This window comes from Malaclemys terrapin, chromosome 5, assembly GCF_027887155.1.
Source record: "Malaclemys terrapin pileata isolate rMalTer1 chromosome 5, rMalTer1.hap1, whole genome shotgun sequence".
In the NCBI taxonomy this organism is placed as follows: Eukaryota; Metazoa; Chordata; order Testudines; family Emydidae; genus Malaclemys; species Malaclemys terrapin.
Genome location: NC_071509.1, coordinates 48,776,245 through 48,782,316, shown reverse-complemented (window position 1 = coordinate 48,782,316; position 6,072 = coordinate 48,776,245).

The following is a 6,072-nucleotide window of genomic DNA, read 5'->3' as shown; positions in this document are numbered from 1 at the left end:
TGTCCGTTAGGCCCACGCAGGTGTGGTGTCTCTTCGTGCTGCGCCATGAGGTTAGTCAGTGCGCGCAGGCTAATCCCCCTCAGTCATAGAATCATAGAAGCTTAGGGTTGGAAGGGACCTCAGGAGGTCATCTAGTCCAACCCCTCTGCTCAAAGCAGGACCAACACCAACTAAATCATCCCAGACAGGGCTTTGTCAAGTCGGGCCTTAAAAACCTCTAAGGATGGAGATTCTGCCACCTCCATAGGTAACCTATTCTAGTACTTCATCACCCTCCTAGAGAAATAGTTTTTCCTAATATCCAACCTAGACCTCCCACACTGAAACTTGAGACCATTACTCCTTGTTCTGTCATCTGCCACCACTGAGAACAGCCTAGCTCCATCCTCTTTGGAACCCCCCTTCAGGTAGTTGAAGGCTGCTATCAAATACCCCCTCACTCTTCTCTTCTCCAGACTAAATAACCCCTGTTCCTTCAGCCTCTCATAAGTCAAGTGCTCCAGCCCCCTAATCATTTTCGTTGCCCTCCACTGGACTCTCTCCAATTTGTCCACATCTCTTCTGTAGTGGGAGGACCAAAACTGGATGCAATACTCCAGATGTGGCCTCACTAGTGCCGAATAGAGGGGAATAATCACTTCCCGTGATCTGCTGGCAGTGCTCCTACTAATACAGCCCAATATGCCATTGGCCTTCTTGGCAATGAGGGCACACTGCTGAGTCATATCCAGCTTCTCATCCACTGTAATCCCTAGGTCCTTTTCTGCAGAACTGCTGCTTAGCCATGCGGTCCCCAGCCTGTAGCGGTGCATGGGATTCTGCCTTCCTAAGTGCAGGACTCTGCACTTGTCCTTATTGAACCTCATCACATTTCTTTTGCCCAAGCCTCCAATTTGTCTAGGTCACTCTGGACCCTATCCCTACCCTCCAGCATATTTACCTCTCCCCCCGCACTTAGTGTCATCTGTGAACTTGCTGAAGGTGCAATTAATCCCATCATCCAGATAATTAATAAAGATGTTGAACAAAACCGGCCCCAGAACTGAGCCCTGGAGCACTCCGCTTGATACCGGCTGCCAACTAGACATTGAGCTGTTGATCACTACCCATTGAGCCCGACAATCTAGCCAGCTTTCTATCCACCTTATAGTCCATTCATCCAAACCATACTTTTTTATCTTGCTGGCAAGAATACTGTGAGAGACTGTATCAAAAGCTTTGCAAAAGTCAAGATATATCAAATCCACCACTTTTCCCATATCTACAGAGCCAGTTATTTCATCATAGAAGGCAATCAGGTTGGTCAGGCATGACTTGCCCTTGGTGAATCCATGTTTACTGTTCCTGATCACCTTCCTCTCCTCCAAGTGCTTCAAAATATATTCCTTGAGGACCTGCTCCATGATTTTTCCAGGGACTGAAGTGAGACTGATCAGTCTGTAGTTCCCCGGGTTCTCTTTCTTCCCTTTTTGAAATATGGGCACTATATTTGCCTTTTTCCAATTGTCCAGGACCTCCCCAGATCGACATGAATTTTCAAAGATAATGGCCAATAGCTCTGCAATTACATCAGCCAACTCTCTCAGCACCCTTGGATGCATTAGATCTGGACCCATGGACTTGTGCACGTCCAGCTTTTCTAAATAGTCCAAAACCTGTTCTTTCACCACTGAGGGCTGCTCACCTCCTCCCCATACTGTGTTGCCCAGTGCAGCAGTCTGGGGACTGACCTTGTCTGTGAAGACCGAGGCAAAAAAAGCATTGAGTACTTCAGCTTTTTCCACATCATCTGTCACTAAGTTGCCTCCCCCATTCAGTAAGGGTCCCACACTTTCCCTGACCTCCTTCTTGTTGCTAACATACCTGTAGAAACCCTTCTTGTTACCCTTCACATCCCTTGCTAGCTGCAACTCCAATTGTGCTTTAGCCTTCCTGATTACACCCCTGCATGCTCTAGCAATATTTTTATAATCCTCCCTAGTCATCTGTCCAAATTTCCACTTCTTGTAAGCTTCCTTTTGAGTTTAAGATCACTGAAGATTTCACTGTTAAGCCAAGCTGGTCGCCTGCCATATTTGCTATTCTTTCTGCACTTCAGGATGGTTTGTTCCTGTGCCCTCAATAAGGCTTCTTTAAAATACAGCCAGCTCTCTTGGGCTCCTTGCCCCCTCATATTAGCTTCCCAGGGGATCCTGCCCATCAATTCCCTAAGGGAGCCAAAGTCTCCTTTTCTGAAGTCCAGGGTCCGTATTTTGCTACTCTCCTTTCTTCCTTTTGTGAGGATCCTGAACTCAATCATCTCATGGTCACTTCTGCCTAGATTGCCACCCACTTCTACTTCCCCTACTAATTCTTCCCTGTTTGTAAGCAGGTCAAGAGGAGCACGGCCCCTAATCGGTTCCTCCAGCACTTGTATCAGGAAGTTGTCCCCAACACTCTCCAAAAACTTCCTGAATTGTCTCTGCATTGCTATATTGCTCTCCCAGCAGATGTCAGTTCCTTCTCAATCGCCAGAAATATTCGCAGTCTGCTAGGACCATTACTTTTTATTTGCATTTCTAAAGTTAGCCTCCTACTTCTTAGTCGTAGTTCTAGCTGTAGCTTTTTCTGTTTCCTTATTTTTTTCCCCTTTAAAAACATAAAGGACTAGTTTCTTTTTTTCCTGCTTCTTTTCCTCATTGGGGACCCTTCTCCCAATGAGGAATGCTGGCTCACTGGGCTTCAAGAAATGTCTCTCTTGCAAAGTGGCAATCCCTGTCAAAGACAAGCACTCCCAATGCATTTTCTGCCTCAGGTTAGGCCCCATTTAACAAAAGTGTGGCCTTTGCCAGCAACTCAGGCCCCGGTCTCATAAGGATAGAGAGCTAATACAGAAGATTATCTTCATGGAGGCGGCTCTCTGACCCTCTCCGGACATGCACCATGAGTCACCTGGCAGATGTCAATCTTCCCTACAGCTCTCAACATCTAAAGGCTATGAGCTAAAAAAACAAGCCACTGACCCCTGTCATAGATCACTTAAAAAGAATGTGAAGTCTTCACAGTGAGCCCTTAGACAGCCACAAATGTTCTCCAGCACTCTCAGTATCCTTGGTACTGCTGGCACTGAGACCTTTTCATTCCAGTATTTATGGCTCATGGAAGTCCTCAGCAGCAGGTACCATTAACAAGCTCATGGCCCCAAAGAGTACGGGCACTGAGTCAATGGTGCCAAGGGACAAGGACAGCAGTAAGCACTAAGAAGGCATTACAGGAACGTGATTCTACATCGGTACCATCATCGACACCTCATTTGGCACCAAAGTGACTAGTACAGACAATATTTTCGTCTCCCCCCAGTACTGCCAGTAGCATCGAGTCAGTCGGCACCGCCAGAATTCTGACACTAATGACCTCCATTTATTTGGAGTCTCCTCTTCTTGGTGCTGGAACCTCCATACCATGTCTTTGATTGGCACAGGCATCTTCCCTGCTGCCCTGTCATGCTCCCCCCTCTCTTTAGTGAAGATTCAGATAGTAAACCTGAGGAGGTGTCATCACAGTACTCTTCCAAGGCTCCTTACAGTGCCCAGTATCAACAGATCCTCAACTATACCCTCAGATGGCCCCATCGCCACCATCTTGCTACGGTCACCCATGTGCGCTACCACCTCCCCAGTGGCCATACTGGGACCCAGGGGCTACATATTGGCACCATACCTCTCAAACTTCTAGCCCCACCCAAGGACCCTCAAGCCACGGCCCTTTGGCCATGGCTTCTAGAGCTTCAGAAGCTCTGGAAGAAATTGTGGAGGAACATGAGGGTGCAGTTGAGGAAGAAGTGACCCCAAAGACCATATTCTTCTCTTCCCCGGATGAGGCCATCATGCTTCCTCTGCCATCCCTGGTGGATGACTTTTGCCTTTTCCAGGACCTGGCAAAGAGAATGGCAGACACTCTCCAAATACCACTGAAGGAAGTCAAGGACACCCACCATCGGCTCCTTGACATATTCCACTCATCTTCTTTCTCAAAGATCCCCCTATCCATTAATGATGCCATTCTGGACCTGGCAAGAACCATCTGGCAGATCCCAGTGTTAGTGGCACCTACCTGCAAGCGGGCAGACAAAAATATTATTATGTCCCAGCAAGGCAGTCTGAATTCCTTTTCTCCCACCTTCCACCCAACTCCATCGTGGGGGAAACCATTTACTCCCACGGCCATCCACACCAGATGAGGTCCACTCCCTATGATAGGGAAGCATTTGGACCTTTTCGGGAGGAAGGCCACACTTCACCACTTACCAAGCCCTCACAGTGAAATATGATTACATAAATTATTCAAAATGGAATGATTTTATTGAACAACTGCCCGAGTCACATCGTGACCAATTTAAGGCCATCATTCAGGAGGCACGTGTAACCTTTTATTTTATTTAAAATGAATTTGGTAATGTGGTTTTACACCACTGTGGGTTTGGCTCTGGTGGCTACAGTTTCAAGCGTAAGAGAGTGAAAGTCACCTCTGCCACTTGCGTCCAGATTTAGAGTTTCTAAGAACACATAAAGACCAAGGGTAGTGACCACACATACATTCACAAGTACAAGGTCTATCTGTTTTACAAATTATATTAAAGTTACTATTAAAGTTATGATTACCCAGGCATATAGAAATTCTATACAGCCCTCCAGAAGGTATACTGCTTGGGAGTCACATATAGTGGAACACCCATAGGGACAATACTAGAAGAAGAAGTTACTCACTGTAGTGGGATGGCTACCCCGCTCCTGCCGGGAAGGGCTTAAAACAGCCCTGGCAGAGGGCTGCAGCTCTAAAAGCTAGGCTAATTGGGGAATCAGCCACAGCAGGGCCATGTCACAGCTGGCCTGTATAAAAAGGCTGGGAGCCAGAGGCCAAACAGTCTCTCTCTGCCTTCAGAGAGAGAAGGGCCTGGCTGCAGGGAGCTAGACAGGGTACCTGTAGTGGAACAGGGCTGGGGAAAGGCTGGGGAGCTCCAGCCTGGACAGCCCCAGGCTGCGGCCTGGTAATAGGCCAAGGGGTACTGGGGGTTGCAGAGGGCAGCCCAGGGCTAGGCCAAGGCAGCAAGTCCAAACCCAACCTAGCCGATGATGAGTGGCCTATACTGCAGTCTGCCCCAGAGAGTGGGGGCTAGTTGGTGACTGGCAGTGGCCTTGTCACTGGTGAGGTGGGGTTAGGGGGTGGAGGTTCCCCAGGGAGGGGAGACCCAGCGTGTGTGGGTATTGCCAGGGGGCAGCACCCAGAGCAAGGGGCACTGGGGTCCTGGGAGGGACATGGGGGGGCAGTACAGAAGAGGACAAGGTGGATCACCAGCCTGCAGAGGGCACTCCAGAGGCTAGTGAGCTAATTCCCTGGACGACCAGCAGGAGGCGTCGCAGGGGTGAGTCTGCTCCTCTACGCTCACCTTGTGCAGTAATTATGGTTCTTCAAGATGTGGGTCCCTATGGGTGCTCCACAACCCACCATCTGCCCCTCTACTTTGGAATTCTTGTCAATGACTGTGTGGTACAGAAGGAACAGAGGGGAGTTAGCCTGTGCATGCTGGCTAGCCTCATGGCGCTGCACAAGGAGAGACAGTGCACATGTGGGCCTAACAGACCCTGCTACTGAAGTTCTTTGATCAGCAACACAGGGATACAAACACACCTACAGTGGAGCACCCATAGGGGGACACATCTTGAAGAACCATCCCTACTGCACAAGGTGAGTAACTTCTCCTCCAAGTGACTTTGTCCAAGGTGAAACCCACAGATGCAGGGAACTGGACTTTCTCAGTACTTGGACCAGAGCTATGAAACCCTATTCTGCAATATATTAGAAGGACCACAGATTACACTACCTTCAGAAAAATATATAAGAGCCATTTGTAAACACCCTGCTCTGAACAGAATATACACATGATCTATATCAGGGGTGGGCAAACTATGGCTTGCAAGACCATCCTGCCTGGCCCCTGAGCTCCTGGCCCGGGAGGCTCGCCCCCGGCCCCTCCCCTGCTGTCCCCCCTCCCCTGCAGCCTCAGCTCGCTCGCTCCGCCACCGGCACAATGCT